This window comes from Furipterus horrens, unplaced genomic scaffold (genome assembly GCF_987537825.1).
Source record: "Furipterus horrens unplaced genomic scaffold, mFurHor1.1.pri manual_scaffold_11, whole genome shotgun sequence".
Classification (NCBI taxonomy): Eukaryota; Metazoa; Chordata; class Mammalia; order Chiroptera; family Furipteridae; genus Furipterus; species Furipterus horrens.
This window is the reverse complement of record NW_028327181.1, coordinates 78,595,389-78,620,944: the sequence shown is the minus strand read 5'-3', so window position 1 is coordinate 78,620,944 and position 25,556 is coordinate 78,595,389. Positions and strand designations below refer to the sequence as shown.

Genomic DNA, 25,556 nt, shown 5'->3' with positions numbered 1-25,556 from the left:
ATCTAATCACTATGCTGTACACCTGAAACTAATATAATATTGTATGTCAACTATAATTGAAAGTAAAAAATTTAAAATTTAAAAAATGAACCAAGAACAGTTCATAGGTTTTATGACAGAAGAAATTTTAGTGATCAACTGTTTTAAGTTAAAGGACAAATTTGGGCCTTCGGGAGCACTGTCTATTGCAATTATAAGAATCTAACATTTCTGAGCTTAAACTTAAAAAGAAAAAAAGGTTCCCTACAGAATTTTTAATCTTTCCTTTCTGATCTATTAAATTAGAACAACAAACCTCACCCTCTGTGCTCTTCAGAGTCCTTGATGTTCAGAAATACTGTGAGACTGCCTCTAGTTCACACAGCAATTTTCATTCCCTTCTTACGCTCTTCCATCTACCCCATGATATAAGCTTTAAGAAAGGAAGGGAGGAAGTGAGAAAGGAAGGAAGGGAGGAAAGAGAATGCAGGATTTTTTAAGATACAGGTTTTCTAAAAATATTTTTTTTATTTATTTTCAGAGAGAGGGAAAGGGAAGGAGAGAAGCATCAATGTGTGAGAGATTGGTTATCTCTCACATACCCCCAGGCATGTGCCCTGTCCGGGAATAGAATTGATCCACCGGAGGAAGCCCAATCCACGGAGCTATACCAGTCAGGGCTCAATTTCTTTTAAATAAAGACCAAAGAGCATTATTTCAAATCTTCCTGATGTCAAATTTATCACAGAATTCAGAGATGTCTTCATAAAATCAAGCAATGCACTTTGAAAGTGCTTTCTTCTACTCCTCAAAAGACCAAACTATTTTTCTATTCAATTTCCCAGTATTTCATCCAAATATTCCTATATTTTAAGAACAGGAGACTTCTGTGTACAAAAGACACTGGCTATTGCCTTTTGCATTTGAGAAGAATCCAATTTAGTTGCTTTTTTTCATGTCTTTAAAATAATCTAAAAGGTATTCTGGTTACCACAATTTGGGGCCTTTATTCAAATGACATATTCTGTTATAAAACTCAGGTTTCAATTTCAAGTTAGTTTAAAAATAAAAAAAATCCCCCCAAACCTAAATCTTAATGCCTTCTACTTTCATGTTAACAGATCTCAGGTAACTGCACTTCCCTTTAATCTTGGCTTTGACTACAGAGTAAATTATAGATTTTGTATCAAAGTACCCAACAAAATACTACAGGGAAAAAAAATTTGACCTTAAAAAGCAGGCTGCCTCCCCTCAGCAAAGTCTCAAGAGCCGCAGCTCCACCTTACAATAAGTAATATGGCCCTGGCCATGTGACTAAGTTGGATGGCTGTCATTCTGTGCACCAGAAAGTTGCTGGTTCAATTCCAGGTCAGGGCACATACCTAGGTTATGAGTTTGATTCCCCAGTCGGGATGAGTATGGGAGGCAACTAATCAATGTTTCTCTCTCCTTTCTTCTCTAAAAAAAAAAAAAAAAAAAAAATGAATGGAAACGTGTTCTTGGGTAAGGATTGGAAAAAGAAGTTATGAGTAGGAATTTGGGATGTCAACAATTATCTCTCCTTTTTAAAATACATATTTAATTCTTTAATATCCTACTAAATTTCTAATATAAAGAAACAGAGAAATAGGTAAAGAGACAGTACAAGACCCTTTTTTGACCAACAGCTCTCCTACTGTCTCTAGGTAACCTAAAGAGAAGACAGTTGTGTTTTCAGGAGATTCCACACATCCACTCCACTGGAATTCTTCTGATCCCATAGTTCAAATCAGAAGAAATCTTTCTAACAGTATCAGAGATAGAACATAAATGCTTGACAGAGAATCAGCTGCTCTAGGACAAAGAAAGTCACATAATACAGAAAGGGATTTTTGTTTAGTGTATTTTAATCTCAGCCAGAAGGAACTACAGCCCTGCCTATCGTGGCTTCAGTTAACCCAGGTAGGTGGTGTGGCCAGACTTCTCCACATGGTCATTAAAAACCCATTGATGAGTCACCTGTTTATAACCATTCAATAAAATAACCAACTGAAGAAACATTCACATCAAACAACTTTAAAATGAGCGGGCACACTTTGTATAGCTCTCAACCAGGTTTTAGACAAACAGATTTAATAGCGAGAAACCAAGAGTAATTGCAACAAATGAAAATAAGTAAAAAGTGAGTCAGTAGTTTTTTGTTAAAACTGGATTCCAAATTCAACAGCAATTTCACCCCACTCTGATGAGCTCTTAACAACTACTGACTCGACCCTATGGTGGCCCATTAATACCAGTTAGATGTTATCCTTAATTATCAAATTTTAGAGAAAGATTTCATGTATCTATATCCACTTTACCCAATGAGCTCTTATTAAAAAAAAAAATTATTTTTAGAGAGTGGGGGAAGGGAGGGAGAAAGAGAGGGAGAGAAATATCGATGTGCAAGAGAAACACTGATCAGTTGCCTCCTGAATGCCCCCAACCGGGGACCTGGTACACAACCCAAGCATGTTCCCAGACCAGAAACGAAACTGGTCACCTTTTGGTCTGCAGGACAATGCCCAATTCACTTAGCCACACCAGTCAGGGCTCTTTTTTAAATATTTTATTTATTTATTTACTTTGTCAGAGAGTGGGGGAGGGAGGGAGAGAGAGGGGAAAGAAGGGAGAGAGTAAGAGAAACTTCAATGTGCTAGAGAGACATCAACTGGTTCTCTCTCCCAGGCCCCCAACTGAGTAACAGGCCCACGACCCAGGCATATGCCCTGGCTGGGAATTGAACCTGTGACCTTTTGATTCGCAGGCCGGCACTCACTCCATTGAGCCACACAGCCAGGGCTACCCAATGAGTTCTTAAGCACAGACAGCACCATATCTGTCTATAGTTCTCTTCTATTATTTTACAGCAGAGTTGGTGCTCAATAGTCACTTGCTGAAATAAACAAAAGTAAATTTAAGAGTAGCACTGTCTAAAAGAACAGCAAGTCTGAGTAGAGGAAAAAAACAGCAAAGAATGGATCAACGTGCGAGAAACAGAAAAGACAGAAAAATGAGTATCTGGAGAAACATGAGGCTATGCACATAGTTCAGTATTCTAAAATTTCTTAAATTGCTGAACTCATTCATTCATTAATTCACCTAACATCCAAGAAATATGTATTGAGCACCCACCAGATGTCAAAGCATTGTTCTGTAACAGTGGTTCTCATCCAGGAGGATTTTTGTTCTCCAAGAGACATTTAGCAGTGTCTACAGACTTTAAAAGTTTTTTTTTATTTAATGTGTTTGGTTTTTCTGATTTTTACTTTCTTTTTTTTAAATTGAATTTATTAGGTGACATTGGATAATAAATTATATAGGTATCAGGTACACAATTCTACAACACACCACCTGTATATTGTATTATGTATTCACCACCCCAAGTCAAGTCTTCTTCCATCACCACTTATCCCCCCCTTTACCCTCTTCTACCTCCCCCCACCCTCTTCCCTCTGGCAATCACCATACTTGTCTGTGTCCAAGAGTCTTCCATTTTTTTCTTTGCACAATCCCTTCACTCTTCTCACCCAGTTCCCATCCCCCGCCCTTCTGAGCTGTCAGTCTGTTTTCTGTATCCATGAGTCTGTCTCCACTTTGTTAGTTTATTTTGTTCATTACATGTAAGTGAAATCATATGGTACTTGCCTTTCTCTGACTTATTTCACTTAGCACAATACTCTCCAGGTCGATCCATGCTGTCGCAAAGGTAAGATTTCCTTCTTTTTTGTGTAAATGTGCTATAGCTTTTTTTTTTTTTTTTTTTTTCTGGTAAGCAATGGAGTGTTTTTTTTTTTTTTTTTTGTGCTACAGCTTTTTTATTCACTCATCTACCGATGCGAACTTAAGACTGTCTAGACATTTTTGACTGCCACCAGTGGGAGATGCTACTGGCATCTAGTGGATAGAAAACAAGGATGCTGCTGAGCATTCTATAATGCATAAGACAGTCCCCCACAACAAATAACTATTCAGTCTAAAATGTCAATAATGCTGAGGTTAATAAACTCTGTCCTAGAAGATGAACAAGACAAATTTCTACAATCTTAGGGCTTAACATTCCAGTGGGAGAGAGAAACAAGAAACAAACATATTTCAGTATCTCAGTTACTGATAAATTAAATGGAAAAAAAATAAAAAACCCAGAGAATCATAAAGGGAGAGTGAAGTGTTCTTTCAGATAGAATTGCAAGGGAAGGAAGCCAGGGGTGAGGGGCTGGCTCATCAAAGGACTATCTATGTGAGCAAAGCAAGCCCTATAACCATTTGGGAGAGGAACATTCCAAAGAGAATTAACAAGCAGCAAGTGAAAAGCCACCCAGATGGGAATGAGCTTAATATGTTACAGAACTAGTAAGAAAGCCAGAGTAGCTAAGAATACTGTAAGAAGAGTGGCAGGAAATGAAATCTGAGGCCTTATAGATCATCCTCCAAATCCAAAAATAGTATCCTTCTCCATTTATTATGCCTATAATGCCAAAGAAGTCTAAAATAACCAACAGCTTTACACCTAAAGGAAACCATAAATTCAATCAGTTATTTCATTAATCCCAGACTGCACCTGATCTTTTGGCTTAAGCATAGCTAAGGACCTATGTACTAACTGGAAGCCTTCCAAGGTTAAAAGTTACCTGATAGTAATCTGCTTGCCTGTCCACCTGCCCCTCAACTTTGCTCCTGAAAAGCAGTATAGCATGGGGAGACATAAGCTCATTACCAGAGTGGCATAATGGCATCCAACTCCTAAGCCAAAGAACCCTAACATGGGAGAAGAGCCAGAAACTACCTAAAAATATTCACATGCCACCCCAGGAGACCAACAAACAGCAGGAGTCAAAGAGGTTCCTATAATTACATGGGAACTCATGTCAACACAGAATTATGAACACACTTCCATGTGCTCTAGGGCAGAAAACAGCAGAGGGTCTCCACTAAATCATTTTTGGTTTAAAATACAAGAAAAAAGACTAAAATAACTTCCATTATATATAAAGTTTATCACTCTCCTCACTCCCAAAGGCTTTGTATAATTTGAAAATAATCCACAGCACTCTTCTCTCAATGGAGAAGGTGCTATCTTGAAATTCAATTCCATCAAAACTCTGATTCAATTCCGTCAAATCTCTGATGAAACAGATTTCTATCATGATGAAATTAATTAACTCTATAAGGTTAACTCTATGAGGGAGAAAATATTTTTCCAACTACAGGCATTTTTCAATCATGCACAATTCAACTGTGTAGCGAATCTGATTCATCCAACAAATAATAAAATATCGCGTATCCACTGTGAATATTTAAACCGAAAATCCTGGTACTTCTACAACTAAACCTGGTTCTTTTACTCTTTAGATAAATGATATTTTGGAGTTACAAGCAGCACCTAACCCTGGAAGAGAAAAGGAAGAAGGCAGAAGAAAAATATACAACTACATAATGAAACCTACTAAATACAAATTTCTAATAAAAATATAAGTATACAACCCAATAATGAGGCTTTTTCCCCCATAACATGACTCTTTTCTGTTGTCCCACATTATTTTTTAAAAGCCCCAAAAACATAAACTCAGGAGTCTACTTATTCACACACTACTTGATGTGGTAATATTAGGTACCACAGGTTATTCCCAGATACAGGGCCACCCAGGAGCCAACTCCTCTCATCTAAAATGAAATGGGGAAAAATGAGACGTCTACTCTTATGTTCACTTAAATAAACACAGCTGCAAAGAATGGCTTCATAAAAAGATAACCAATGCAAGAGTAACTGTAAATTAAATGTCTGAAAATCATCCTAAACAGATAACATGGAATGACCTCACTAAACATCCCCAGCCCCTACCACACACCAAAGCAAAGAGAAAATCCTGTTATGCTGAAAGCACTCAAATGTTGACCCTGGCTGGTTTGGCTCAGTGGATTGAGCGTCGGCCTGCGAGCTAAGTGTCGCTGGTTCGATCTTCCAGTCAGGGCACATCAGAGAAGGAAAACTCTGACTCCAAAAAACCTCCGCTGCCTTGCGGCATACCTCTTCAGGGGAAAGGCTAAGGGAGTAAACCCCGACAGAAAATCCGGAGCCGGAGTCCCTAAGGCGGTTTGACGTTGTAGTCAACACTGGCAACTCCTGCGGCGCACCTGAAGCCAAGCTGTATTGACTCCGTCTTTCCCTTGGACCCTTCAGCTGCTAAGAGAGGGGGGGGGTCTGCTGCATGGGCAACAGCAGACCCTCCATATCACCCTGCCCAGGCTCTGTAGCTTCAGCTTCACTGGAGAGGACACTCCAGCGTCATCGCAAGATGTCGATTCAACACGGGAGGAGACAGATACCGTGTCACTCCCGAGTCGGACTGCACAGCCATTCTCGGCAGTGCAGATAGACTCTTAAGAAGCTACACCATCGTCTCTCGAGACGGACGGCTGCCGACGACGACTCAAATGTTGGGAAGGTGGGGGAACGTGTACAGAAAATAGTCAGGTGCTAATTGCCAACAGCTGGTAACAACCACACCACTTCCAAGAACTGAGAACTAGGGTACCCCCTTCGGCTTCTACAACATTACTAAGCCAGGTACTATTTAGTTCTGACCTCCAAGCAGATCACAGCAACCTAAGCACAGCTGCAAACATCTCATTTCCAGATGCTTTACAGAATGGCAGTAAAAGTTTCCTTTAAGGCCTAGGGATCTATAAATACACAAAGGAAGAGAATATGCCCTTTCCTACTATCAAAGTTAAAAACAACTTCAAATCACAGTGCTTGAACATCTCCAAAAATGATGCTGCATACATCCAAGGCAGATCATTCATTAGTACATCTGTTTTCAAAGTCTGAGTTAATTTTTCATTTAACAAAAAAGAAATGATGCAAAAGTAGCTCGATGTTCATAACTAATATTTCCTCTCCACCCACATATCCCAGGAACCAGTGGATTTAGAAATGTTGGCTACAAAAATGGAGTCACATGAGGCCAAAGTTATTACCAGCAGCCAGCATTTAATTAAAGAGAGGAATTAATCAGATTAAGAACACAAATTCTAACTTAGAAATCCAGACCAAAGCTAGACAGACTAAAACACAGTCTGAATACAAAAGCAAAATTAAGGGAAGCCTCAGGAGTCTGATTTGAAGATTAGGGTAGCAATAAATGGTTTAGAAAACCCTTCTAAAACAGAATCTCCCAACTTGCCTGAAGACAAGGCAGAACCCAGGCATTAAACAAACAAACACAAAGATTCCTGAGCCCTCATCCTTGACCTTCTAATATAAATTTTCCAGAGAAGAAAGCTGGGAATCTGTATATTCAATAATTCCTGGTGTTAGAGAAGTCTGAAAAACACTAAAGGAGTATTAGTAACTACACAAATACTATCTGAATAGGTATCAGCAAGAAAAGGCTGAATATACTGCATGCATTTTATCATAAAACACCATTAAAATTACACAAAGGGATCTTTTTCTCAAAAGCATAAACTTAAAAAATATATAGGAAAGAAGACATCAGAATGAGAGATGTCAGCAAAATTTTGGAAAGCAGACACACTAGTGATAAATAACTTCAAATGTTTGTAGTGGAAAGAAGCAGATTCCTACCACAGAATCTCAGAAAAGGTTCAGAAACTGGTGGCACCCAGTACCCGCTCTGGACGAAGGAGAAGAGTAGGGGCTAAAACAGGAAAATTGGTTGAAAATCTGTATAAGAAACAGATTATTCTATCCTCTTTCCCTTCCCCTTTTGGTGTACAGAACAATGCTCCAAGCAATTGAACCACACCAGCCAGGGCTAGTGTCTTATTCTTAAAAATGAACAGAGAGCCAGGAATTATCAGACATTTGAAGAAAACCTCTGAAAGCAGGAACCAAAGTAAACAAACAAAGCAGAATTCCTGACAACATGAAAAAATATTTAAGAAAATTGATACTAGAAGTTAAAAATATAATAGAAAAGATGGAAGAAAAAGCTAAGGAAATCAGAAAATTAAGTAAGTGAAAAATAAAATAAAAATTTTAATTTGCAAGGAATAAATAGAGGACCAGTCTAGGAGTCTCATCATCTGGATAATAAGGGTTTCCAGAAAGAGAGAGGAGATAAATAATTATGAAAGAGGGAATACATTATCAAAGATATAATACAAGAAAACATCACAAAATAGAAACAAGTTTTAGACTGAAAAGGCCTACTAAATGCCAAACATGGTGAATTTTTAAATATCCACACCAAAGCACAACATTCTTGTATTTAAGAATGCTATGAGTAAAGACAAGATCCTAAAACCTTTCAGAGAAAAAAATAAATCCTATACAAAGAATCCAGAATCAGAATAGCATCAAACTTCACAATACCATTATTGAAAGTTATAAAATCACAAATCAAGGCTTAAAATTTCCAAAGAGATATGATCTCCAACATGACATTCTATTTAATCAAACTATCAACTGGCATGAAGGCAGAAAAGAGATGATTTAAACGTGCAAGACCTCAAAAAAGGCACCCCCTCCAATGGACCCTTTTCCATAAAGCTTCTAGAAGAGGCCCTACTAATGTGTTTGAATGTACTGAAAAGAGATTTATACTTCTGCTGGAGTTCAGGGATGAATTGGTGATTGATAGTAAATCAAGCAAAAGAAACAAGAAAGAAGGGAAGAAGGGGGCGAAGGGAAAGAGAGAGGGGAAAAGAAACAAAGAATGGCAATTATTACATTTAGGGAAAAGTGTATAAGGAAGGAAATATAATCATAGTATACACAGTCATTATATTACATGCTATTTTTTTTTTTTTTGGTAACATTTACCACTACTCTCTTCTGGACTCGAGGTGGCAGGTGGGAGGAGGCTGGAGGCCTGGGAACTACATTCCCAGAATCCCATCAACGGGGTTATGATTTAAACTCCAAGAATGCAAGTCATTCACTTAAGATCTGGAAGATAGGAAAAAGGTAGATCCCACTATAACTCTTCCAGTAGCAATGAGACATGTGTGGCTTCCAATATATGAGACATGTGGTTTGCAACAGTTGCCAATATTCTGCAAATTGTCTGCTTTGGTGTGTGAAGCAGCCAAGATTATTAATGGTAGCACTTCCTTACTAATCCCTACAAAATGGTTTTCCCTCACCTATGCTTCCATGGCCTTCTGATGGTTTTATAAGTATCTAATATCCTCTTTGAAATATTAAGAGTGGTTTGTTTTTCTGACTGAAAAACACAAAATATTGATTTAATCAAGATTGTGACCTATCTGTAGTAGGAAGCTAGCATTAAGACTTGAGAATGCAAAATCATCTTCGATAGTACAAATTCAATAGATAGTATCTATCAATGAAAAAAATAATCAAGAAATAACAGTATAAGCATACTATGTAGAAACATGAAGCCCTGACTGATGTGGCTCAGTGGACCAAGTGCCAGCCTGCGAACCAAAAGATTGCCAGTTCAATTCCCAGTCAGGGCACAGGCCTGGGTTACGGTCCAGGTCCCTAGTTGGGGGCACGCAAGAGACAACCACACATTGATGTTTCTCTTTCTCCCTTACTTCCCTTCTCTCTAAAAATAAACAAAATCCTTTTTCTTTAAAAGAAACATGAAGATAATACACATCAGCAAAAAACACTAAAAATATTTAAAGTAACAGGAAAAACAAGGAGAAATGGAGGACAATTTTTAAAATTTTAAGACTTGTACTATTTGACTCTATGTATTCTTACTCTTTTAATTTTTTAAAAATTTTAAGTTTAATTACTAAAACCCCCAAAATTCTAACACTGTATTAAAAAAAACAAGCTTCTAAAAAATAAGGTCAATCTATATTGGATCTGTCCCAATATGCCAAGGCTGCAGGTTCAATCCGGTCAGGGCACATAAAAGAAGCAACCAATTAACGCATAAATAAGTGGAACAACAAATCAGTGTTATTCTCTCTCTCCCTTCCTCTCTCTCTAAAATCAATAAAATTTTTAAAAAATACTGGATCTGTTATTGATATAGTTAACAAGAGTAGAAAATCCCCGCCAAAACAAAATAATTAAAAGGCTATTACGTTTGATTCTAGAACCTGTATCTTGAATTCAATGCTAATGGAAGCAGTCTGCCTAATGTGGCCTGAATCTACTCCACAGCTTGGGTGTAACCAAACAGTGTTTACCACCCCAGAGCTTACTATACATCACAGGTCAAATATGTGAGGAACTTTCAGGTCACTATAAAAAATCATGCCCTGGATGGTGTGGCTCAGTGGATTGACCTTCAGCCTGCAAACTAAAAGGTTGCCAGTTCGATTTCTATCAGGGCACATTCCTGAGTTGCAGGTCAGGTCCCCAGCTGGAGGCTTGTGAGGGCAACTGACGGATGCTCCTCTCACAGGTTTTCCTCACTTTCTCTCTTCCTCTTTCTAAAATTAAATAAATAAAATAAAAAATAAAAAAATCGGAAATCATGACCAAAATTAATTGTAAAGGTAAGCCCTTAATTTCCATGTGCCATCTTTTATTAGCACACCCCAAATATAAAAGTAGAGAAGTCTACACAGGAAACAGTCAGAAGTAAGGAAAATCCAGTGAAGATGGTCTCCATTTGAAAAAGCATGAAAGAAAACTTAGAACAGATGCTCCATGAAATGTTGATCCAGACTTCACATGGAGGGAGGTGTCATGCCTCATTTCAAAGATAATATATTAAGTGCCAACTCACCAGATAATCTAATAACAAAGCTGTGACTTCCATTGTTGAAGAGTCTCTTCTCTCTTATTCTAATACCCTTAAGCCATCAGATACACTTCTTGCTAAAATGCTAGAAAATTTTTCATATTTTCTCTCCTTGATCACTAGTGATGGGCAGCTAAACCAAGAGTCTACTTTAAGTTACGAAAAAAGGCCAAGTTGATCAAATTACACAAGACACTAAATTAAACAGGCCCATCTGGCCTTTGAGGAAGAGTACTGTGATTTCTGGACAAAAGTCAATATACCTGCAGATAAAGATGGTTCCATGCTTTTTTATAATGGCCTTTGGGCTACTAATTCATTTATACGTCCAACGAGAGTCATGTGCCACATTAAGACATATGGCCTAGATGGAGGGTATGACAAAATATTATATTCACCAGTCCATACTAAGAACATCAGTGCGCGCTCTCTCTAGCCTCATAAGGCTTACAAAAAAAAAGTAATATTCCCTACAAGTAAATAAGTTTTCTGGTTCCAAAATACAGGTCTGGCAAACTAATACTCCAACATTCCTATAATCTAAGAATTGCTTCCCAAGAATCTCTAATCTCCATACCAATTTCTAAGATCCTAAAATTCTAAGACCTAATTCAGCCACACAAGTTTAATTTGCAGAACTTAAAAATCAAGACTAAAACAGACTTTATACAGGGAAATTCTTATATGTTCCACTGTGTAACATCAGATTTCTTAATGATATTGATGGTTTTGGCATTTAACATCAGTAAACTAATTCTGTAGAAAGAACTAACAGAAAAAACTTCTACTACAAAGGTTGAGCTCAAAATTCACTATGCAATTTATTCATTTTTGGAAAGCTCCGGCTCTCCGAAGCCTTGCCTCCTACCTCTCTGCTTTTCACTCCCAGAGCTGAACACTGGAACTTCCTTCAATTCTTCAAAATAGCCATGTTCTTTCCCTCCTCAGGATCTTCACCTATGCCATTTCCTATACCTAGAAGTATCTTTTTTCCTCCCCTCATCTTTTAGGTTTCAGCCTTAAAAGTCAATTCTGCCGTGGCTGGTGGGCTTAGTGGATTGAGCGCTGGCCTGTGAACTGAAAGGTCACCAGTTCGATACCTATATGGTTGCGGGCCAGGTCCCTGGCTGGGGGTGTGTGAGAGGCAACCTGTCGATGTATCTCTCACACATCAATGTTTCTCTCCCTCACTACTTTCTCCCTATCTTCCACTCCCTCTGAAAATAAATAAATAAATAAAACCTTAAAGAAAAAAAATTACTCACAGACCTTCCCTGACTGCCCTTCTTCCCAATCAACCTGGGTTAGGCTTCCAATTAGCTATCTTCATAGCATTTATAGCAAAAGTAATTATTTGTTTAATGGCTCTTCCCCACTAGAACACAACAGTATGAATCCAGGAACTCAGTCAGTTCAGTTTGCTGCTGTATCTCCAGCACCTAGCACAGTGCTTGGGACACAGCAGAAGCTCAAAAATTCTTGTCAAATAAGTGAATAACATTGCCCCCCACCCCAAATCAACTTCGGTAACTCTACTTAGATGGGATGGGTTAAGTAGGCTTATAGTTGTGAGTACATACACAAAACACAGTTTATTCTTGTATTATTCCTTATTAAAAAGAAAAAGTATAATTATTAATAGTATGCTACACCTGTTTTTATAAAAGTAAGAAATATACTTATTTGCTTCATATGTACATGGTATCTCTAGAAAGGATCTTAAGAAACTGGTAATATTAGTTGCCTCCGGGAAGATGACCTGTTTTACGAGCAGACTAAAGTTAAAAGGTAGACTTCTTACTGTGTAACGTTTTTATCTTCTGAAATTTAAACCATGTTAATGTATTATCTGTTTAAAAAGTAAAATTTGCTAAAGACAGTCTTGTCCTTATTTCTAAGACAGTGATGGAAAGAGTTTAAATGTTTCATACATGGATCTTTGATGACAAACACGCTGCCTACTAGCTGAGTACGGCAGGGTGGAAGTGGAAAGAAGGAAAACTCATCCATAAATCTCAGGCAGCTTTACCCATACTAGATTACGTGACTATAGAAGAAAAAAATTCATTTTTTTTTGCAACCAAATGTCCCAGTGTGAACATACAGAGAATGTTTTCAGTCAGAAGGCATTATTGGGAGAAATAAAAAGGGATTACTGGACTCAGTGTTTCTATAAGCATAAAAAGTAGATTGATGAATTTGTACTGAAGAAATATCATAAACAATGACTAAAAATACATTATTTTCACTGAAGGGACTCACAATCTAAACTGCATTTAATTTGAATCCACAAAGTTTAAGAAACTAAATTTTTCCTGGAAATCAATGATAAGACTGGGGAGGAAAGCTATACACATTCCTCAAAATAGATTTGCCAAACCTCAAGATACTCTTCAGGAAAGAAAGATCTGAAAGTTGCTTAAACTTAACTCCAATATTCACATTTATTATCACAACGTCCTGGGCCAGCCCTTGCCAGGTAACTCAGTTGATTATAGAGTATCATCCCAATACACCAAGATTGTGGATTCAATCCCCAATCAGGGCACATATAAGAATCAACCAACGAATGCATAAATAAGTGGAACAACTAATTAAATGTTTCCCTCTCTCTCATTCTCTCAAATCTATTATAAATAAATAAATAAAAAGCAGCAGCGCTGGACCACAGTGAAAAACTTTTGATCTGAACCTGTTAAGTTTCCCAAACCTGCATATCAGGAACAGAATACGCTGGACTAATGATGGCAGGAGAAAGCCGAATCCAGGGCCACCACCGAGAGGATTTGTCTTGGGGTCTCCAATGTTACAAGAACCACTGGCATATAGTGCAAGAAACGATCTTCATAATCCATCCCAAGACCTATTGCAGACACTGTTATCTTCAACTAATTATCCCCTGAAAAACAAAAGGGTATTTACTAGAACATACTGAAAAGGGCATTTACTAAGTAGAACAAGGTATTTAGTATAGCCATTCTAAATTGTTATAACTTTGCCAAGCCTAAATAATGGCAAGCTAGAAGGCAATTCCTAGCTCTCCTCTTTGATACCTTACTGGCCTGCACAGGCTCTTTCTGCATTCTCAGATATATCACCTTTTTTCTCTACTAACATTGTTTTTCTCCATAAAGTTCTGTGCAGCATTTTAAATACCCTTCTATAAAATATGCCAAGCAGTGCCCATGAATTTAGTCTGTGACTCCCCAAGTTCAAAGGCTGAATGAGAATGGAGAGAAAAAATGTCGGAAATACTCTCTCTTCCTCAATGCCCTGGACTTTCAAAGCTAGACAAAAGCAATGATCCTGTATTTAATCACAAGATGAATAAGAAACAGATTTGAACTTAGAAAAAAATAGGAGTATAAAAACATTCAGGAAAGAGTACTGCCTCTATTTCCTTGCAGAGGAGCTCTCAGGATCTGCCAGTGAACCTCATTTTGACATGGAACACCCCTTCTACTCTAATCCGGGGCATATCCCTCAAGAGACAGTCAACCGGAACTCTGCCAATTTCTGCTCAGGAGTTGTGTGAAGAACAGTAACAACAAGGGCCTACTTTGAGAAGGAGATCAACAATCACAGTCAAGAAGAAAAGAAGTTATTTGGCAAAAGGAAGCATGTTGCCAAAATGTTAGTCACAGCTTCAAAGTCTGGGTTTGTGTTTCTGCAACTATTCTTTGCTTTGACAGAGCCCATTCTCTGGCCCAGAAAACCCAGCTCAGCTTCTGTCACCCACCTCATCTGAAGCAGTCAAGAACCCTTTCAATTTGGGGGTATCAAACTGTGACACAGACAAGATGTCCACCAGAGACTAAAAGGGAGGAAAAAAAATATGTAATTTGCTGTTTCCACTTAGGACTGGATCAAGCAGAGCAATGGAAAAAAAACAGGATAGGAAAAAATGGAAAATCATTATGTTAAACAAGCAGGCTATACCCAAAACCCTTCCTAAAACTCTGAGTCTCCATAACTTATTTAAAAACCTTCTTAAAAACAAACCAAACACACACACTGTAGGTTGAAACGACAGCAAATTTTAAACAAGTTTTTACTCCCAAGTAAGTGTATATACTTCATAGCCCACAGCTCTCCTTAGGGTTAGTATGAAGACTATGGTTTGCTGAAACAGCCCCAACCAGCAACCATGATTTTCAGAACTACTTCAAGAGCAACAGGAAAACGGATTCAAGTACACCTGGTTACTCTCCCAATCAAAGAGCCCAAGAAGTCAAGAAAAATATATGACAATTTCCTCTTCAATAGGAACAGGATTCTTCTCTTCCCTTCTTAAAAGTAAAACCTGAAAATTCCACTGTTCTCAACACCTTCCCCCTTCTGCCACATTTCAACTTTGTGGTGACATCACATAAATAATCAGCACCAACTAAAGTAAATATGACGCCAATATCAAGTATGAGAGAGAATCAGAAACTGCCTCCTCTTAAACAAATACACGGCAGAATTCAGAAATGTCAAGCCTTTCAGGAACACTTCTAAGCTAAACAAGTTCCCCTATGGGCAAAGTATTTAAGGTATTATGCCCAAAGGAAAAGCTAAATCAGTTAAGACTTCAAAAGATTAAAACAGTAAGGTTAAAAGTGTCCACAAGTACAGTGGGAACAGGGCCAAAGTGACTGGACCAAAGCAACTGTATAAAAAACTACACTGCCGCGCTGGCTGGTGTGCCTCAGTGGATTGAGCGCCAGCCTCTGAACCAAAAGGTCACAGGTCCCCAGTTGGGGGCATACAGGAAGAAAAAGATTGATGTATTTCTCCCTCCCTTCCCCTCACTCTAAAAATAATAATAAATAAATAAAATTAAAATACCACACCAGTGAATTTTCAAAAAGATCATGAGGAAAATCAGTGTTTGTCAAGAGTAAAGTAATTGAAAAATGAAGTAAAATTCTTTTTCTAAGAGTGAAATATTCTGGTGGCAGACTGCATTCTCCAATATTCTCCCTTCAACAGACCCCACTTACCCCAACTCTTAATTTCCCTATTTATATCTTGATGGCAGCAAATACAATGTAACACAATAACATAAAATTTTTGGCTACTAAGAGTAGACGTTGAGAAAAGTTTTTAAAAAATGGGCATGTATCCACTCTCCACTCACTGGCCGGGTAGCTCAGCTGGTTGGACTGTCCTCGGGAGGCGTGCAAGAGGCAAGAACCGATCATGGATGTTTCTCTCTCACATCAATGTTTCTTTCTCTTTCTTTCCCTTTCTCTGTGTCTCTCTCAAATCACTAAACATATCCTCGAGTGAGGATTAAAAAAAAACCATCAACTCTTCTCTGGCACAGAAATGCAGTAAGGCTGAGAGGAAGAAAATGAGAAAGACATGTCTTCTAAATATCTGTATCTTAATCTTGTTTTCAGAGATCACTTCTTTATGGCCACTTTAAAGATCCCATTTGGTGGACACATTCTTTTAGAAGTAGCCAGGAGACAAAACCTATATCTCAAATGGAAAAAATGAGACAGTTTAAAAGTTACTTAGTAAATCCATAGGTGGACAGAACAGTCATTCCCTGAGGTTCTTTTGAGATGGTGTAAAAGGAGAAAAATGTCCCCCCAAACATTCAGTAAGTCATTCAGAAACAGGAACTGTAAGGTGAAAATAAGAGCATGAAAAAGGAGGTGGATCTTAGGGGAGCCCAAAGCAATAACATACTCCAATCCCTTTAAAATTACGAATTGCAGTACACACCAGTTCTTTCCGTTTGTCACCCCAGGGTTATCTTTTAAGAATTTTCTTTCTTGATAGGTAACTCAGTACCACACACTGCCCACGTTTAACACTTTAAGATTTTCACCTTCCCTCACTCCACCCCACTCCAACCTGAAGCCTCAACTCTAGGCAGTGCCCATGTGCATTTCAGCAGTTCTCAATTCAACCTTTACCAATTGTGGTTTCCTACTAAACTAACGCTCTCAAGATTCCCTCCAGTGTAAGCAGTTTCCCGAGCCAACCTCTCAACCATTGGTTTTTCACTCAACTCAATCACCAAAATGTCACATTGGCCTCCTCACCCGGAGCATCCTGTTAATTACCTGTTCCCAACAGGTCCTCCCGCCCCATCCCCCTTTTTGCGCACGGTTACCTCGTTCCTCGCTCTGAGTCTCCGTCTTACTCACCTTACCCAACCCTCAGAATCCTTTATTTCCTGCCTTTTATTAACCGTCCTCCACATTTTCACAGGCAGCGCCCTCCTCACACCAATTCCCACCACTCCCCTCTCCTAGATTCCCCACGCCCCCTCTCCTCCAGGTTCTTCCGACCCAGCCCCAGTACTCCCTCCCCGTCAGGACCCGCCCCCAAGACCCCTCACTCCTTCAGGCCCCTCCTCCAACTCCCCTCTCCCCTGAAGCCCCGCCCCAACCCCCTCTCCCCCGGCTCTCCCTCCCACTCAAGTCCGCAGGTCATCTCAGCGACAGACCCAGACTCCCTGGCCCCTTTCCGACCTGGCCACAGCGGCTCTGGGAGCAAATCCTTCGCCACCTCCGCTCCAGCTTTGTCCCGTCCTGCTCGACCCCCGCCCGGCAAGCTCCCTAGCTCGCCGCCGCCGCCCCTTTTGCCAACCCGGAAATGGATCTGCTCCCACCGTCCCCAGCGTCTACGAACAAAATGGAGGCGGGGGAAAAGGAGCAGGGAGCAGGGAGAGAAGAGACGCTACACGCATGCGCCTCTGAAAAGCCCGCCTCCTGCCGGCGTCTGTAAAAGCGGAAGCGGGTCCATAGCCACCATGTTGGGAAGGTCGCAAGAATTTCACCTGCTAGCTAAGAGCAAGGTTTGCAACTTTGGTTCCAATTGTAATTACCTGGGAAAACTTAAATAGTGATGCCCAAGTTGCACCCCCAGAGATTGATTTAATTGGTCTGGGGGACGGTGTAGGCATCGGGCTTTTTAAAACTACGCAGACGATTCTAACGTTGCCGAGGTAGAGAATCAGTGAGTTAAACAGGGTCTTGAATATACCTCTTTTTCGCCTTTATACCACAGCGCGCGTATACATCCCCCCGAATGTCCTTCCCTAATTTCTAGTCAATGAAGACCCCGCTTCAGTCAACCTTGCAAGGGCCCAATAGTCTAGCTCCGGCTGTCATAGCAACTGAGAGGCAGGCCCCCTGCCAACAAGTCATCATTAACGTCATCTTAACCACCTGACTAAAACTCCGTGAACACCCATCTCCTCTTTCCAGAGTAAGAGGTTCCCTAGATTCCAGGGCTGGGGGATGATGCTGCAGTCTATTCCAGCTACTGGGGCCTGAGAGAGGAATCCTATGCCCTCCCTGATGGGGCTACTAACTCCATTCCAGCTCACAGGATTCCTCCCTAGTCCACCCACAAAAATACCTTTCTACTTCAGCCAAACCTGTTGTCTTCAAAATGTTCTCCATCTCCCTTCCCGCCCTGCCCCCCGGAACTGAAGTAAGGGGACAGGATTGGGATTTAGTTCACCTAGTTCCCATTACTTACTGCTTGTGCGCCCTTGGGCCTCAGCTGCCCTATCTGTAAAATGGATCTAAATAGTTTCTGTCTCCACTGTTTCATGGGCTCAAATCAAGTAATGAATGGGAAAGCATCTAATAAACCAGAAATTGTTATTATTTAGTTTGCCACAAGTAAACTGTGACATTTACTTGCCACTAGTCAAGTAAATGTTACAGCATTCATTGAGTACATGCTGTGGACCAGGCACTGGGCTAGGTACCAGGAGATGACTGCAGAAGTGATTTAAGGCAGAGCCTCTGCCCTTGGGGAATTCACTGTGTGGTGGGCAGATTGGCATGTAAACAGCTAGCTGAGAAACAAGTCAGCATGTGATTAGTACCATGGGGACATATGGGCTCTGGAACATCAGGCAAGAGAGTGATTAATTCTTGCTAAAGAATGGACGAAGATTTCGTAAACAGTTTTAAACTCAGCTTTGAAGGATGAGTAGAATTTTATTATTAATCAGAGACAGCAAGGAACACATTCCAGACAAAGGAATCAGTGAGTGCAGAGGTAAAGATTTTCAGGTATGTGGTCTTGCATGCCTGACATCAGGGTGATAAGGCCATGGAGATGGTAGATCTAAACTCCCAGCTCTTCAGCCTCATTTTTATTCTATCCCATTCTCGCTCACTATACACTGTGCGTGACTGCTTTCTATTGCAGCAACACACCAAGTGGTCCCTCAAGGCTTTACTCTGCCTCTTCTTCATTTTTCAGACCTTAGCTCAAATGCCCCCTCTTCAGAGGGCCTTCCCTGCCCACCACAGCTAAGGTAAACCCCCATTCTCTATAATATCACTCTATGATAACAGCAGCCACTGGGGTGGAATGCAGGGACATCTCACCTAGACTTAGGGAGATAGGTGTGGGTTTCATAAAGAAATTAACTTCTAAGTGAGGACTGATGGGTAAGTAGGAATTGACAAGGGGCACAGGTGAGGAAGGAAGCATTTCAAAGCAGAGGGAGAGTATGTGCAAAACAAAAAGGATCACAGCACATTCTGAAAATAAAGCATTTTGATGTGGTTAGAACTAGAACTATGGGAGAGGCAAGAAATTAGATTGAAGAAGTAATAACATTTGACATTTGTTAGCAGTTACCATGTGCCAGGCACTGTCATAACTTCCCATGTCATAACTCATTTAATTCTCATGATAACTTTCTGAAGTCGATATTTTTACACCCATTTTAGAGATGAAGAAAGTGAGACACAGCAAAGTTAACCATATTGCCCAAAAATCATATACCTCCGCAGTAGCAGAACTGTTTCCAGAAACTGTGCATACCAAACAACCCTGCATCCTAACACACCCAATGTCCCTTTATTATAACAACTATGTTATAACTCAGTGCTACTATCCAAAGCTGAAATTAACAGATAATATAACCTATTTGACTTCAAAAAACAAATCAACATAATGCCTTGACTATAATGAAGACAAATAAGAGGAAGGTATTTCAATATATCAGTGCTCAGGCAGCACTATGCTGAAAGATACATAGTAAAAGTGGTCAGCTGAGTGCACTCATACCTAGAATCACTAAGAACATGACAGTAACACGTGCAGACTGACCTGAGGGTGTCTTGTTGGGCATCATTGTCATTTGTGATGTGCTTTTCCAAAATGGTGGACAACTCTTGTAAAAGTTCTGAACAACAACAAGAACAACAAAAATACAGTAGTTGCATCCCTAAAAAAGACAGCTATTAAATATGTGCAAAAATATTTCATATTTGTACTTTCATTTTCCAGTAATATGCCAGGCTAAGTACCTTGGAGACCTTCTCCCTAAAAACTAAAAATCCTGGATAAAATGTTTTTTAAATCGTAAATGCTTTGATAAAAACATAACGAATTTTCAGGGTAAAACAAAGTAAGTAAAAGCAGGAACACACACAGAGGTAAGTAGAACACTGAAGCAGGCTTGTGCTCTGAAGACACTTGCCTGCTAGGTGAACATGAGCTTGTGTCAGTGTCACAGGGGAAAAGGAAACACCCCAGAACCTCCTCAACAGGGAAGTTTCACAGGAGATCTCTCTTCATGGAGATGGGACCCCAAAGTACTACATCCTCATGGCAAGAGTAAGTAAAAAATAAACCAGTGCCCTCCTCCCTTAGGTGTAAGGTTAATGGAGATTGATTCTAGACTCAGGTAATAAAAACTATGTTCTTCCACATGGAATGTCTAGAAAGACATTGAAACATGTGCGACCCGGGATAATTCTTGGTGAATCCATTCCTCACATTAGAGTACTCTAGCATCCTGACCCCTGCCCACCAAGTGCCAGTAGTACATCCTTATCATTGTGATAAACAAAAGACCTCTACAAATTTCCAAAATGCCCTCATTAAGAAATTGAGGACCCCTGCCCCTGCTACACTGTCTAGTTAACAGAGGCCAATTTGTGACGGACTGTGTTATCTATTGTAAAAAGTTTAGTTTTATCTCGAGGGCAAGAGGAAAACCATAGAAAAGTTTAAGCTGAGTAGAGCCATAACCCACTTCGCCTTCTAGAAATATCCCTCCTCACTGAAGTGTGGAGGATGGATTAGAGGGACCAGGTTGGAAGCAGGGATTCCAGTTGGAAAGCTGCTGTGGGCATCTAAGTGAGAAACGATGGTTGCCTGCATTGAGTGGCAGCTGAGCATTGGCTGGGCACAGAGGCTTTGGAGGCGGGGGTGCCTGTCTGCACAGCCCAAGACCTCAAGTCTTAGTTCTTCCCACTACTGAATAGAGTGAGACTTTGGGCAATTTATTCAACTTCCACCAGCCTCGGGCTCATCATTTGCAAAATGGAGGTAAGATTAAATGGAATACATCTGAACTGTGTACACACTTGGTAAGAGAGGGAGGAGCCAGTGATGATCCCCAAGTTCCTGTGTGCAGGTGATGCCAACACTTAATGGAGAAAGTCAAGAAAGAAGAGAAGGGTTGGGGAGGGGCAATAACCTAAGGAGCCTGGAGGATGAGGGTGGGAAGAGAAGTCCAAGGGGGAAAGAGAGATCAATAGGCCACTGAATGTTTAGGTCTGGAACTTAGAAGAGCAATCATAGCAATTTTGGATTAATCAACTGTGGCAGCTAGTCTCCAAAGACAGCCCCCAAAGACTCAGGACTCCTAGTATCCATTGAATCTCCACTGGCCTGTGGCTCCTTTTAATGCAGTAGAAGTGGTACCATACGAGGTCCAGATGTGAGCCTTGAGAAGACCTAGCAGCTTCTTGTGTTTTGGGGACCCCTAAGCTCCCATGTGAGAAATCATCTACTCTTCTGTACAGACCATCTGGATGGAAGAGGCCTTGCCATGGAGAGAGGTCCAGCTGACCCAGTATTCCAGCTGTTGCCACCAGGGTTCCAGATGAGTGAGCCAGCCATCTTGGACATTCCAGCTCCAGTCACCTTCTGACTGCAGCCACGTGAGACACCCCAAGTGAGACAGCAGAACTGTTCAGCTGAACCTCTATCAACCCAGAGGATCATGAGAAGTTATAAAATGGTTATAGTTTTAAGATGCTAAGTTCGGAATAATTTGTGATGCAGCAATAGGTCCTCAACAAGAATATATGGATGAAATCTAAGCCCAGGTATATAGAGGGAAGAGAAAAGGACTTAAGACAGACCCAAGGAACTCCATATAAAAGGACCCAGCTGAGGGAGAAGGCCAGCAAGGGAGAGCAAGGGGGACAAGGGGAAACCCTGAGTGTAGTGTCCTGAAAGCACAATGATTGTTTAAGAAGGGCCCTGGCTGGTTAGCTCAGAGGACTGAGTGCTGGTCTGCAAACCAAGAAGTCACAGGTTTGATTCCCAGTCAGGGTACATGCCTGGATTGTGGACCAAGTCCCCAGTTGGGGGCATAGAAACAGCTGATTGATGTTTTTTTCCCTCTCTTTCTCCCTCCCTTTTTCCCTCCCTTCCACTCTCTCTAAAAATAAATAAAACCTTTTAAAATAAAGAGAAGGATGAATGGTCAGAAATGTCAAATGCCACAGTGAGAAACAGTAAGATGTGTCCCTTGGTTTGGTAACATGGCAGTCAGTGACCTCAATAAGAATAGTTTCAGTGAGTAGTGAAGGCAGAAGCCAGATGCACTGGGTTGAAGAATGAAGGGAAGAAACATAAAGCAACAAGATCGAACAAACTGAAGTTATACTTTTTTTCTTCTTTGAGTTACACATACTAACTTGGATTAATCTCACACACCTAACGTTCAGGGGGAAAGTTGCTGAACACTACATACTTTAGTATTTGTGTAAAATTTTAAAATGTGCATATATTAGCCCTGGATGGTGTGGCTCAGTGGATAGGGTGCTGGACTGCAAACCAAAAGGTCACAGTTCAATTCCCAGTCCCTAGTTGGAGGCATGTTTCTCTCCCCCTTTTTTCCCCTCCCTTCCCCTCTCTCTTAAGTAAATAAATAAAATCTTTTTAAAAAATTAAAATGTGTAAATATTAAAAATTCTTAAAACTCATTAATAAAAAGACAAACAACCCAATTAAAAAATGGGCAAAGAACCTTCCAGTGGGTTGAATATAGTGTCCTCCAAAAATTCACACTCACCCATAACCTCAGAATTTCACCTTACTTGGAACTTGTTCTTTGCAGGCATAATTGGTTAAACTGAAGTCATGCTAGATTGAGATGGGGTCACATCAGATTAGGGTGAGCCCTAAATTCAATGACTGCTGTCCTTAGAAGAAGAGAAGAGGACTCAAGACACACACACACACAGGAGAACACAGTGTAAAGATGGAGATGGAGATTAGAGTGATACATCTACAAGTAAATAAAATAACCATAACATGAAATCATTTTAATCACTTTAAAGTGGTTTTTAGTATATTCACAATGTTATGCTACTATTACCACTATCTAATTCTAGCACATTTCCATCACTCACAAAAGAAACCCTGTACCCATTAGCAGTCTCTCCCAATTCCATGCTCCTCCCATCCCCTAGTACAACACATTTAAAAATAATTTTTTGACAAGAGTAAAAGATTGGGATACACAGTATATTTGATGCAAAAATTACCAGATATTAACTGCAAAGAAAAAAAAGTGTCTTTTTAATGGAGAGACCTGGTATTCCCCCCTTAACCAGGAGTCAAACTCAGACATCACTAATATGGGCCAACCTCTAGGTGTAATGCTATTAGCATCACTGAGAAAGTATTCTTCTCTAAAATATTAATGCTCCAGAAAACCACTAGAACTATGTTGTGCAGTTTGGGAGCCACTAGTCACTTGTGGCTATTGAAGAATTAAAATGTGAGTTGTTCAAATTGAGATAATGCTATAAGTATAAAATGCACACCAGATTTTAAAGACAATACAAAAAGGAATGTCATATACCTCACAAACATTTTTATATTGATTACATGTAGAAATGATGCTATTTTGGATATATTGAGTTAAATAAAATATATTGTTAAGATTAACTTCACCTGTTTCTTCTTACTTTTTTAATGGGACTACTAGAAAAACTTAAACTACATATGTGGCTCACATAATAGTTGTATTGGACAGTGCTGCTCTAGACAGAAGTTATACTCTACAGAAGGGATGAAGGTGCAAGCAAACAAGGGCGTGGGGAAATGACCAGACAGGTAAAGAATTTGGGGCATTTTACAAGACATCTGTCCTAGACTTTGAAAAGTCAATGTAATAAAAAAAAGAATAGAAAGTGAGCTAGTTTAGAATAAAAGAGACTAAAGTGATTATAACATCCAAATGCAATGCATGGAACTAGATTGGATCAAGAGGATTTTTTAAATTTTTTTATTTTTTTAATTTTTAAAAATATTTTATGGACTTTCAGCCAAGACAGAGGCTTAGACAGACACGCTGTGTCTCCCTCCACAACTAAGAAGGAATACGACTACCTCAAAACCAGAGACAACCAGAAGTTCCAGAAAACGAAGCTGCATGGAAGTCCAACAAACAAAGAAGAAATACTCATCCAGACAGGTACGAGGGGTGGAGCCGGGGTGGAGAGGATGCGGTGTGCTGGTGGCGGCGGCAGGCCAGCAGAAAGTGCAGTCACACATTTTAAAAAATCAGGAGTGGCACCTGGGGAGCGTTCTCAGCCCCAGAACAGACTGTGCAGCTCACGGTCCCAGTGCTGGGGAAAATAAAGCCTAATTGCTTATGACTGTGCAAACCAGCGGGGGTTGGGGTGGAGGAAGAAACTGCCAGTATCTCAGCAGGGTCCGCTTGTTTAAAGGGCCCCCACAGTCCTAGAACGTCCGCAGACCCACCCACTCTGGGAACGACAGCCAGGGCAACAGCTAGAGGGGCGCCAGTCCCATACAGAAGTGGAAGAGGTGCCTGGAAAAGGGGCGAGTGCTGAGCAGGCGGCATCGTTCCCTCTCAGACCCCTCCCCCACATACAGCACCACAACATGGTGAAATGGGTCGCCCTGTACTGATGAATACCTAAGGCTCCACCCCTTAAAGGTCACAGGTGCAACAGCTCTACCTAAGATACAGAGGCAAACAAACACAGGAGCCTGTCAAGATGTGGAGACAGAGAAGTACAGCCCAAAGGAGGGAATGGATCAAGGTTTCAGTGGGAAAACTAAGCGATGAGAAGATAGCCAACCTAACAGACAAGGAGATAGCCAACCTAACAGATGCAGAGTTAAAAACACTGGTGATAAAGATGCTCACAGGCTTGACAGATATGCTTGAGTACGGTAAACACATCAGGGAAGAAATGAAAGCTATGCTGAATGAAACAAAGGAAAATCCACACAAAACCGATGGTGAAGGGAAAGAAACTGGGGTTTAAATCAATGATTTGGAACATAAGGAAGAAAAAAGCAGTCAACCAGTACAGAATGAGGAAACAAGAATTGAAAAAAATGAGGAGAGGCTTAGGAACCTCTGGGACAACTTTAAACGTGCCAACATCCAAATCATAGGGGTGCCAGAAGGAGAAGAGGAAGAGCTAGAAACTGAAAGCTCCTGTGAAAAAATAATGAAGTAAAACTTCCCACATTTGGCAAAGGAAATAGACATACAAGTCCAGGAAGCACAGAGTCCCAAACAAGCAGGACCCAAAGAGGACCACACCAAGACATATCATCATGAAAATGCCAAAGGTGAAAGAATAAGAGAGAATCTGAAAAGCAGCAAGAAAAAAGCAGAGTTACCTACAAAGAGGTGCCTATAAGACTATCAGCTGATTTCTCAAAAGAAACTTTGCAGGCAAGAAGGGACTGGCAAGAAGTATTCAAAGTGATGAAAAGCAAGGACCTACAACCAAGATTACTCTATTCAGCAAAGCTATCATTTAGAATGGAAGGGTAGATAAAGTGCATTATTATATGAAATGTTAAAAGGAC

The 25,556-nt window shown here is 40.2% G+C and overlaps 1 protein-coding gene across 4 annotated transcripts in view; it reads right to left on the bottom strand.

Moving 5' to 3' along the window:
- The window catches only part of WIPF2 (WAS/WASL interacting protein family member 2), a 46,413-nt gene extending 29,061 nt beyond the window's left edge, over positions 1–17,352 (bottom strand). Inside the window, exons 1-3 of one of the 4 annotated variants that reach the window (XM_090257250.1) lie at positions 17,171–17,352; positions 15,820–16,021; positions 13,408–13,596 (exon numbers count right to left, since the gene is read on the bottom strand). The gene's annotated coding sequence lies outside the window, so the exon portion shown is untranslated. Of the gene's footprint in view, positions 1–13,407; positions 13,597–14,436; positions 15,253–15,819; positions 16,022–17,170 lie in introns of those variants that run through there. The other 3 variants (XM_090257251.1, XM_090257249.1, XM_090257252.1) reach the window with 3 other exon arrangements.
- Between the last annotated feature and the right edge of the window lie 8,204 nt (positions 17,353–25,556).